Raw genomic sequence first — 9621 nt, forward strand, 5'->3', positions numbered from 1 at the left:
GGCATCTTGTAGGTCAAAAACCGGGAGCCATGCACCAGCTCCCCCTAGGGACACTTTGCAGGGCAAAAAGATGATGTGAACAGATTGTATAAAATTGCATTCTAGTACTAAGAGCACACAATAACTGGTAACTGTTCCTCCATGATATACTTAAAGTCAAACTTCAGAATTTGGACTTCGATTCCGATGCCAAGTGTCGTATCATGATTCTCGATATCAAAATAATACTTACAAAAAATAAATACAAAAATATAAGGTCCTTCCATTGAGGTACTTGATGGGGTTACTTTGGACCTGCCTACATTGCAGTTACCTCTTTTCAAAAAAAAAAAAAAAGTCTGTGTGAGGAGAGTGGGTAGTGTTTCTGTGCCTGGCACATTGATCATCATTAGAAACCGACATAAATTACCATATATCTGAAATCTACGCCAATCCATAACTCTAAAATATATACATAAGCGATACACTCACAGATCCAGCATTGTGCCTCAGATAGGAAAGGAGTGTTCACACACAGTGACGTCCAGGTAGGGGAAGATGGCTCTCAGGACACAACGCTGTATGTTGTGTATATTGTAAGGTTGGCGGCTTCTACACTTTTCCATCTGTCTGAATACAGTAAGTGATGGTCCAACATGCATTCATGTTAGGAATTTACTGAGACATTTTTTGCTTTGTTTGTTGACCTTGCCTACAAGCAGAGCGTGTGCGACAAATAGACAAACCTTTACATGGTGAGGTCAAGGAGGATGAAACCCACATAAGAAAACGGACAATGGAAATGTCTTTTATTGCACAAGTTATCACGTTTATTATGGAGACATTGAACAGCGTGGAATGTTTATTAATGCATGCTAATGTGGGAGATCATGGCCTTGTAGCATTTTCTTCTCTAAGATCAATTAGGAGACCTCTGGTGGCCAATGAGTATTTTTACATTGGTGGACAGAATCAGTGAAAGAACATGCCATGGAGATAGGACTTGCTTTCCAGAATCATCCTGCTGCACTTGGTTGGCTTCCTCCATACATTGCTGTTAGTCAAAATCTCTAACGTAAGGCATACAAGCAAGTTTATTCTCCTTACCGTAGTACACCAAAATTAAAGGGGAATCCCATTTTAATTTATTATGAGATGTCAGTGTGGCATTAGAGGACCCATTACCTCTCCTGACATGTCTGTCTTATTACTCCCCATGAAATAATCGGAGAATCATTGCTATATAAAGTGGAAGTTACGGTTCCTCTTGTCCTAGGGGCAGTGTCCCCACATAGTCCGCACTGATTATATAGTATCATAGTGTGTAGGAACACTCTCTAACTGGTATGAACAGCAAAACAAAAAGATTATGCACCTCACCATATATAAAACAATTCTTTACATTATTGGAACCACTGCATATATTAAAGGGGTTGTCCGACCTCAATTTTTTTAATGATGGTCAAGAGAGTGTTTGAAATGAAATTAAGAAGAAAAAAAAAATCTACTCTCCTACTGAATGCCGCAGTCTTCTCGTGGCAAGGCTCCAGTGACCCCTTCCTGGTCCGTGGTTACATGCCACTGTGGAGCTTCTGTGGTCATGTGACACTTGGAGACCTCAGAAATGTCAAGCTTTGGTACGTTTGTGCGCATTACCACCTAGCATCACTAGGATTTGGCATAAATGTCAGGTCTGGATCCCACCGGTAGGACCCACTCCTGTCTCTAGAACAGGACCCTAAAGTCAATGGAAGAGCAAGCCACGCATATGTGCTTTCGGCTGTTTTTCATAAATCCCATGGCAATAAATGGAGATGTGGCCACACTTGCGCAGCTTGCTCTTCTTTCACTACTTTGGACTTCTGAAAATAAGCAAGCATGCTTACTCAGCTATGTTCGGACGTCCCATAGCAGTGAATGTACAGTATGCTGCACATGCGCGGTGTCCTCTCCCAGGTTTGAATAACAATAAAAGGCCTCATTATATTGAGAATAGTGTGTGTTTGTTGTGTGTTGTTGTGTGTTTTTTTTTTTAGTTTTTTTTAGTTTTTTTTTTGCTTAGAAACCTGAAAACTATTACTGGTTTATTCACCAGTAATAAAAAACCTGGAAGTCTCTCCCAGGATTTAAACCTGGGATCTCTACATGCAAAACCAAGCACTTATCACAAAGTTATAGCATTACCACATAGAGCTGCATGTGTTTTTCTATGCTTAGAAGCTAATACACATTACTGGTGTCTTTATAATCCTACATTGTTCTTGTGAATAAAACAGTAATATGTTTATCAGCGTTCTGAGCAGACCTCAGTGTGGTGAAGCTATAGTACATAGTGTATATGATATGTAAGACCCAGCTCTTCCCTCAGCACGTCTAGCCCTGTCAATCAAGAGGAGGGGGGCGTGTGCAGAGCACAGGGGGTGTTACAAAGCAGTGCTGAAAGGATGCAGCCCCACTTCCTGGTGCTTCAACCTCTCATTTGCATATGAATAAAAACAGATATCTCTGCAGCTATTTATCATACAGATAAAAGAAAAGTATTGTTTTAATCAGCATGATGAGCCCTACCAGGCAGTATGTCTGGTGTGATAGGGTTGCTCCTGGTGACAGAGCCGCTTTAATGGTCTATATTCCAGATGTAACACCTAGTTTTACTGATCTGAACTTAATAGTTCCCTTGGTGTTAGGGTCCGGTTACTGAAGGCATCCTCAAACTGCGGCCCTCCAGCTGTTGTAAAACTACAACTCCCACAATGCCTTGCTGTAGGCTGATACCTGTAGGCTGTTCGGGGATGCTGGGAGTTGCAGTTTTGCAAAAGCTGGAGTGCCGCAGTTTGAGGATGCCTGGGTTACTGGATGTTACATGGGGGACAGTTAAACGTGCGTATTACATGTTCTTCTGAAACCTCTCAGTATGTATGTCTGGGTAGGGGGACATATTTCTGCTATATTCACACATTTTGTATTGATTTGCAGTTTATACATTCACCGTCTATCATCTGTGTGGGCTTTACAGACTCAGAAGTAACGTTTCATATGTATGATTTAAGCTAAACCAGGTCACAGATGCTGCACATACTAGAATATGGGAGACTTACTGAGCAGTGACTGTTCTATAGGACCATCCGAAATGCATGCGACCAATAACTTCATTTAATTAAATCGAATTTTGTAGAAGATTAAGGAAGAGCAAAATTTAGTGTCCTAGCCTAGAAATGTCTTAATACGATGAAGCAGCCTTAGTGATGGCATTAGTACCTTATTAAAATTAAAGCTTTTTGAAATGGTTTTAATTAAAGAGGAGGAAAAATGTTTTTACTACAGGGTGCTGCCAGTCAGCTGAAGGACATGGAATAGAAAATACGGTCATTTTAAACTTTTTAGCTGCGGATGTTTTAAAGGGGTTGTCTACTTTTTGATTACAGGAGTTCATGAATATAAGCAGATCACCTAGCCTCCAGTGGTCAGCTGTACTTTGGGAGGATGCGCGTCAGTTCAGTTTCCTTGCAGCACCACCTCAGGGAAAATGAAGCATTGCACAGTTTTCATAAAGACCAATAGACTGTCGATGTAGTGCGTGGATATCCATGGTCTTCCAGAGATCTTTGTAGCCCCTCTTCACTTTAGCTAATAAACAAGTTCCCTAATTGGTACACCTACCTCTGTTTAAAAGGGCTTTTCCCATAAACCTATCACATGATATAGCCGAGCGCTACTTACTTGTTGCGGGTCCAAGTCCAACAAATAAGAAAGTAGATCCACAGCACTCACTAGGGATGAGCGAATAGAGTTCGGATGCGTCATCCGTAGTCGATTCGCATAAAACTTTGGTTGTAATACTGTACAGAGCAGGAGCTCCGTACAGTATTAGAATGTATTGGCGCCGATGAGCTGAAGTTATTACTTGGTGAAGTCTCGCAAGATTTTGTAATAACTTCCAGAATTAATTACTGTGAAAAAATCTTGGTACCGAACTCGGGTTTAGTTCCAAGGTACCACTTAGAACCGAACCTGAGTCCGGTACAAAGTTTTTTTACAGTAATAATTCACAGAGTTATTACACAAAGTGTCGTGAGACTTCGGGAAGTAATAACTTTGGCTTATCGGAGCCAATACATTCTAATTTATTTATTCCATGCCGAGGACTAGTTAAGCAGACTCTAGTGTCGCATCTTCAGACACTTTCTTTTGTTGTGGGTCCCAGAGGTCAGACCCCCAGTGATTATATACTTATAACCTATCCAGTAGATTGAATATACATGGTAAAACTGCTTTAAATTGTACCTAAACCTTCAGCTACACGTTAGTAAAAGCTATTTTATATAAATCTGCTAAAAACATTTCCCGTTTTTGGGGAAAAGCAAGTGCGGATGCGTTTTTCAGAGGTTTGCTAAGAGATGTTGTTTGTAAACCTTCAGGTGTTTTTATCACACTGAAAAACTCATTAAATCGAATTACACCCGCACGATAAAAACTGAACGTGATCACAGACAAAACTTTGTTTGCGAAATCACGTATTTTTCACTGAACGCATTCGGAGCGCATCCGGACCTAATCGGGACACGCTCGTCTGCAAGGGGTCTTAGGCTCCCTTAGGAGGGTCTTTAAACATAATTTCTGCTGTTTCAAACAGAGGCCTGCGGCTCATGTCTGTGACTGGCAATAATGCCGATCTCAGGCATTTAGCTCTTTAGATGCCGTGGTAAGTCCCGACCCTGGTGCGGCAATTGGGGACGCAGGTCATTAATTCTAATACGCTGAGTCTCTCTGAAGAGACATAGCATATTAGGGCTGCAGTTCCTATGTTGGCTAGCAGATGGCAGGCCAACATAAGATAAAAGCAATTGGAGCTTATACTGTAGTTCTGTGGAAATACGGTATAAGCCATAGAAAACTAATTAGTGGATATTGTAGCCTCCCATAGGGGCTCCAAAAACGTTAAAAGAAAAGAAGAAAAAAAAAAAAAAAAAAAACTCTCCCGCTTCCCACTAAATTGTATGCCATAATTAAGTGGTGGTATTAGAAAGTACAACGAGCCCTCGTACGGCTATGTGAACGGAAAAATAAAAAAGTTATGACTCCAGGAAGACGGGGAAGAAAAATGGTATCCCAGGGGTTAAACAATATATTTTTGTTTTTTTTGTTTTGTTTGGTGGCTTTTAGGGTAACCTGTCAATCTCACTGAAGGTACCTGCCCTCTCTCCTTGTTAAACCCTTAGATGCTGTGTGTATGAGCTTGAATTGAGATTCTCTCAATTCCATATTTCACTTGCAATTGCCTTGTGAACAAGAAGCCATCCCTTCAAAATATTACCGAAAATCTCCGCATTGTGGTAATTTTGTTCCCACCCCTTGAATAGGCAGATAGACTTCTTCTTGGAGAGAATTTGTCGTATTTTCCCATATACTAGGATTCCCAGGAATTAGATGAAAACTCTCCTAAGAGATTCTCAAATCTGGGGCAAAAAAATCCTTGCAATTGACAGTATTCCGGAAAATGGGCTTGTCTGAAAGGATATTTGTCCCATGACTCCGTAAACGTGTAGTACCTCTTTTCTGACTGGTGCCAGACGTTGTGTACTGTGTGTATACCCTGTTCAAGACATTGGGGAAAAAGTTTTATTAAGCGGTCCTGCCGTAAACTCTGGATGTTTCCAGGGGGAAAGATGCTTCGACTTTAGAAAGGGTAGATGGAAGGTGCGCTTGACCGCGTTCCTCCCTCCAGAAGGCTCCTCCTAAGGTGTAAATTTACAGCAGAATATCTGGTATGTAATAGAGCAGGAATGCCCAATGTGTGCCCCTCCAGCTGTTGCAACACTACAAGTTCCATCATGCCTGTGCAGCCTACAGGTATCAGGGCATGCTGGGAGTTGTAGTTTTTCCACAGGTTGGGCATCCCTGTAAAAGAGCATTCGAACGCCAAGGGCGTGCCAAACCCTTTATGCAGGTCATGGTTAGATCCCTTTATTCAGTCCAGTCTGTGTCTTAATATACTCACTAAGGGCTCATGCACACAAAAAAATTGTGTCCGTTTTTTTTTTTTTTTGCTAATCACTTCAATGGGGTCACAAAAGAAAAATGGAAATCCGTATCCATTCTGTGTCCGCATGGCTGTTCCGCTAAAAAAATAAAACCTGTCCTATTATTGGCCGCATTGCGAACAAGGATAGTACTGTCCTATTAGAAGGGCAACTGTTCTATTCCGCAGAATGCACACGGCTGGTATCCGTGTTTGGCGGATCCGCAATTTGCGGACCGCATAACATCCAACGGTTGCGTCCTTGAGGCCTAAGTTGTAGCTTCTGATAAGTGGAAATCCTACACCTCCCTCCTCGTTATGTAGCATCAGTTTAACCAGAGATATTCTACGATGACTATTAGCCCAAGAATGGTTTATTAATCTCTTTAGGGCCACAATCATTGTATGCGCTTATGTTGTGCCCGTAAGTTCTGAGGCATGAGACACAACCGACTAGGGCAGATTTTTATGCAGAAGCCCCATCGCCCCATTTTTCGCCCTCACTGAAGCTGCTCTTAACACCCTACCAACCCATAATCTCTGCATGCAAAAATAATCAGATTTTGATAGGCGAGCCTCTTGGAGTAACGCTATGTCTGCTTTTAACCATTTAAGGCTACTTTCAAACTTGCGTTGTAAATTCCAGTATTGAGATCCAGCAAAGGATCCCAATACTGGAATAATACGCATCCATTTTTATTTTGCACATCAGGATGCATCCATTCCGTTTCGGATGCGGTTGTGTGAAATCAAAACGGGAAAAAAACTGATCCGTCACTAAATACATTAAAAGTCAATGGGTGACGAATCCGTTTTTTTTAAGCTCCTGTATTCACTATAGCGATCGCTCCTCCTCTCTTGAGGAGATCGCTGCATTTAAATGTGTCGCCTCCACCAGTGAGCAGCAGAAAAAAGAACGCTTTCTTCCAGACAATCTGCTGTAATATCGTCCCGTGTAAAGGGACCTTAAGTCAGAGTGTACTAAAGGACGGCTTTCGCAGAATCCCAGTTTAGAAAGGGACTAGCATTGTCTATACCCATATCTAGTAGGAGGAGACTAGAGTCACTCCTGAACTTGTGACACGGCTTCCTAAAGCTGCTCCTTACGTTCTTATGAAGATGGAGGGCCATGCTGATCTGCTGCTCGATTATACAACTGAATTATCGCAAGCGAACGTTCCTATGTACAGTACATTTGGGATAATTCCCATAATCGGTCTCTTGAATAGGGGCTGTGGAGATTTGCTCTGGTAGTGAGAACTAGTGAATGCAGTATAGAGGCAAAGTACACAGTTCTTGAATCAACAGCGGTGTTTATTCACACATTGGTGTATAACAAAATGCAGATAAGGTGTATCACAAAACGCAGGTGGCTTGGTGTTTGTTCACACACAAGGAAAGTCCATAAACAATAAGTCACCTTTTCTCATGGGTGCTAATTCACACCCTGTTAGCAGTTCAGCCTCTTCAAGTCCATAGGCGGCCTGTTCGCCTTTAGAGGGGCCTGAGTCCTCAAGCCCGGCTCAAACCTCAAATCCCAGCACAGCCCTCAGTTCACAAAACACAGACTCCTGAGCGCCATTGTCAGAGGGAGGTAAATCCACACCTGGCAGTGCTGGCTGGTTTTTATGCCTGGCAAAACCCGGCCTGGAACATGGGGAGAAGTCACCCACCCAGCACTTTGACTACTCCCAGTAAGAGCCATCCCGGATCAGCTACGAGAGCCATACTAAATCTCAAGGTGTCAATTAGCAATAGCTGCTGCTGACACATAAAATACCGGCTCTTACTTCACCGAGGTCAGGAACCTCGGTGACACATACCTTCCATCCACGATGATTCCAGGTACCTTCTTACAGGGCGTAACAGTCAGCACAGAGAGAACTACTATATAGACAGGTAAAGCTGGATTTAGACAAGCAGAACAGATAATCGTTTAAATGTTCACTGACACAAATGACTACCGACCAAACGTTCTAGCAGAGAACTAGCATTTACATGGAAGGATTATCGTATAATCGTTGATGCACCTGCCTACATAGAGCCCTCTATCGTGAAGAATGCATACGATGCAGATTCACATAACGCAATTCATTAACAACAATCGATGATTGTGCTCGCTCGCATCAACAATTTCACAGATGGAGAATGAGCGTTTTGTCAGATAGCTGATATTTTAAAACATTTACATGCCAAGATTCTCATCCATCTTCCTTCCCTTGCCTTCGAATCATAATGATTATCTGCTTGTCTTTAGTAAAATAGTAGGTTAGTAGAATTAGGATGTGTGACAGCACCATTGTTCTTTTGAGAATCGTAGATAAGGATTCACACAGAAGAACATTGCACTGATCAGTGTACTGTGTAAGGCCTCGTTCACATTTCCGTTTTTCACTGACGTGAGCTGTCCGCACATTGGTATTCTTTTTACTGACCGTGGATCAGGTGACGAAGGGCATCTGTTTTGTGTCCGTGTTTGGTCCATTTTTCATTGATGGGAGATGCTCTGGAAATTACTTTTCAGCTGAGCAGTGTCCGTGGAAAAACAGACACAAACCAAAGCGTAAATTTTCACAGATGAAACATGGACTGATTGTTTTTCTCTTCACATACCTCAAACGGACAGGGAAATCTATGATGTAATGGGGACACTCCTCCCTCTTCCCTCTATAGCCGCAGTAAATGGCCCGAGAAAGAAACTCGAGCAAGGCTCTTTCACGTGTTAAGAGTCCAAACAAAGGAGGAAGTTAAAGAGCCAGGACATGGAGTGACTTCAAATTTTTTTCCCCCAGTAAAGCCATCCACCCAATAATAAAAAAAATATGTAGAGGATTTGCATATAGGCTGCTAATATTTGATAGTAGTGTCCCTTTGAAGGGGTTATCCAAGCTCTATAATGACCCCAGAATGCCCGGGCCCCTTGTATACATTATACTTACCTGCTCCCCGACATCGGCATAACTCCGCATCCCTGCACAGCCTCTCCTTAATGGTAATAATAGTTCTGGAGTCATGTGTTGTGCCATTCCTTTATTACTCCAGATGGATGTTATGAATGAATTATAGTTTGCAGTGAAGGTCCATTTTGGGGTTAGGCCCTGCACAGTCTGACATTATCCATTCAGTGCTGCCCATGTTAGGGCTCATGCACAGACCCGGGTCTGTAATACACTGGCACTGTCCATGTGCACCCAGCATCACAAATGTGGACCCATTCACTTGAATGGGTCCGTGATCCGGAAGGTCAGGAGAGGAATGGAATGCTTCTGTAGGGTTTCTCTCCGTGCCTCCGTACCGCAAAAAAATAGAACATGGACCCATTCAAGTTGAATGCGTCTGGATCTGTCTGCAGAATCCACACGGAACAGCTGTGTACACGAGCCCTTACACTGGACTTCATTGCAAACTTTTAGCAAACGCTTCATAACTAATGGCAGGGGTAATAAAGGAATTATACAGGGGTAGGCAACCTCTGGCACTCCAGGTGTTGTGAAACTACAACTCCCAGCATGCACACTTGCTCTGTTCTTCTCATAACTCTCATAGAAATGAATGGGAATTGTAGTTTCACAACAGCTGGAGTGCCGGTATAGATCCTAGTCACTAAAATGGGCATGTCAGGG

This window comes from Bufo gargarizans, unplaced genomic scaffold (assembly GCF_014858855.1).
Source record: "Bufo gargarizans isolate SCDJY-AF-19 unplaced genomic scaffold, ASM1485885v1 original_scaffold_2202_pilon, whole genome shotgun sequence".
In the NCBI taxonomy this organism is placed as follows: Eukaryota; Metazoa; Chordata; class Amphibia; order Anura; family Bufonidae; genus Bufo; species Bufo gargarizans.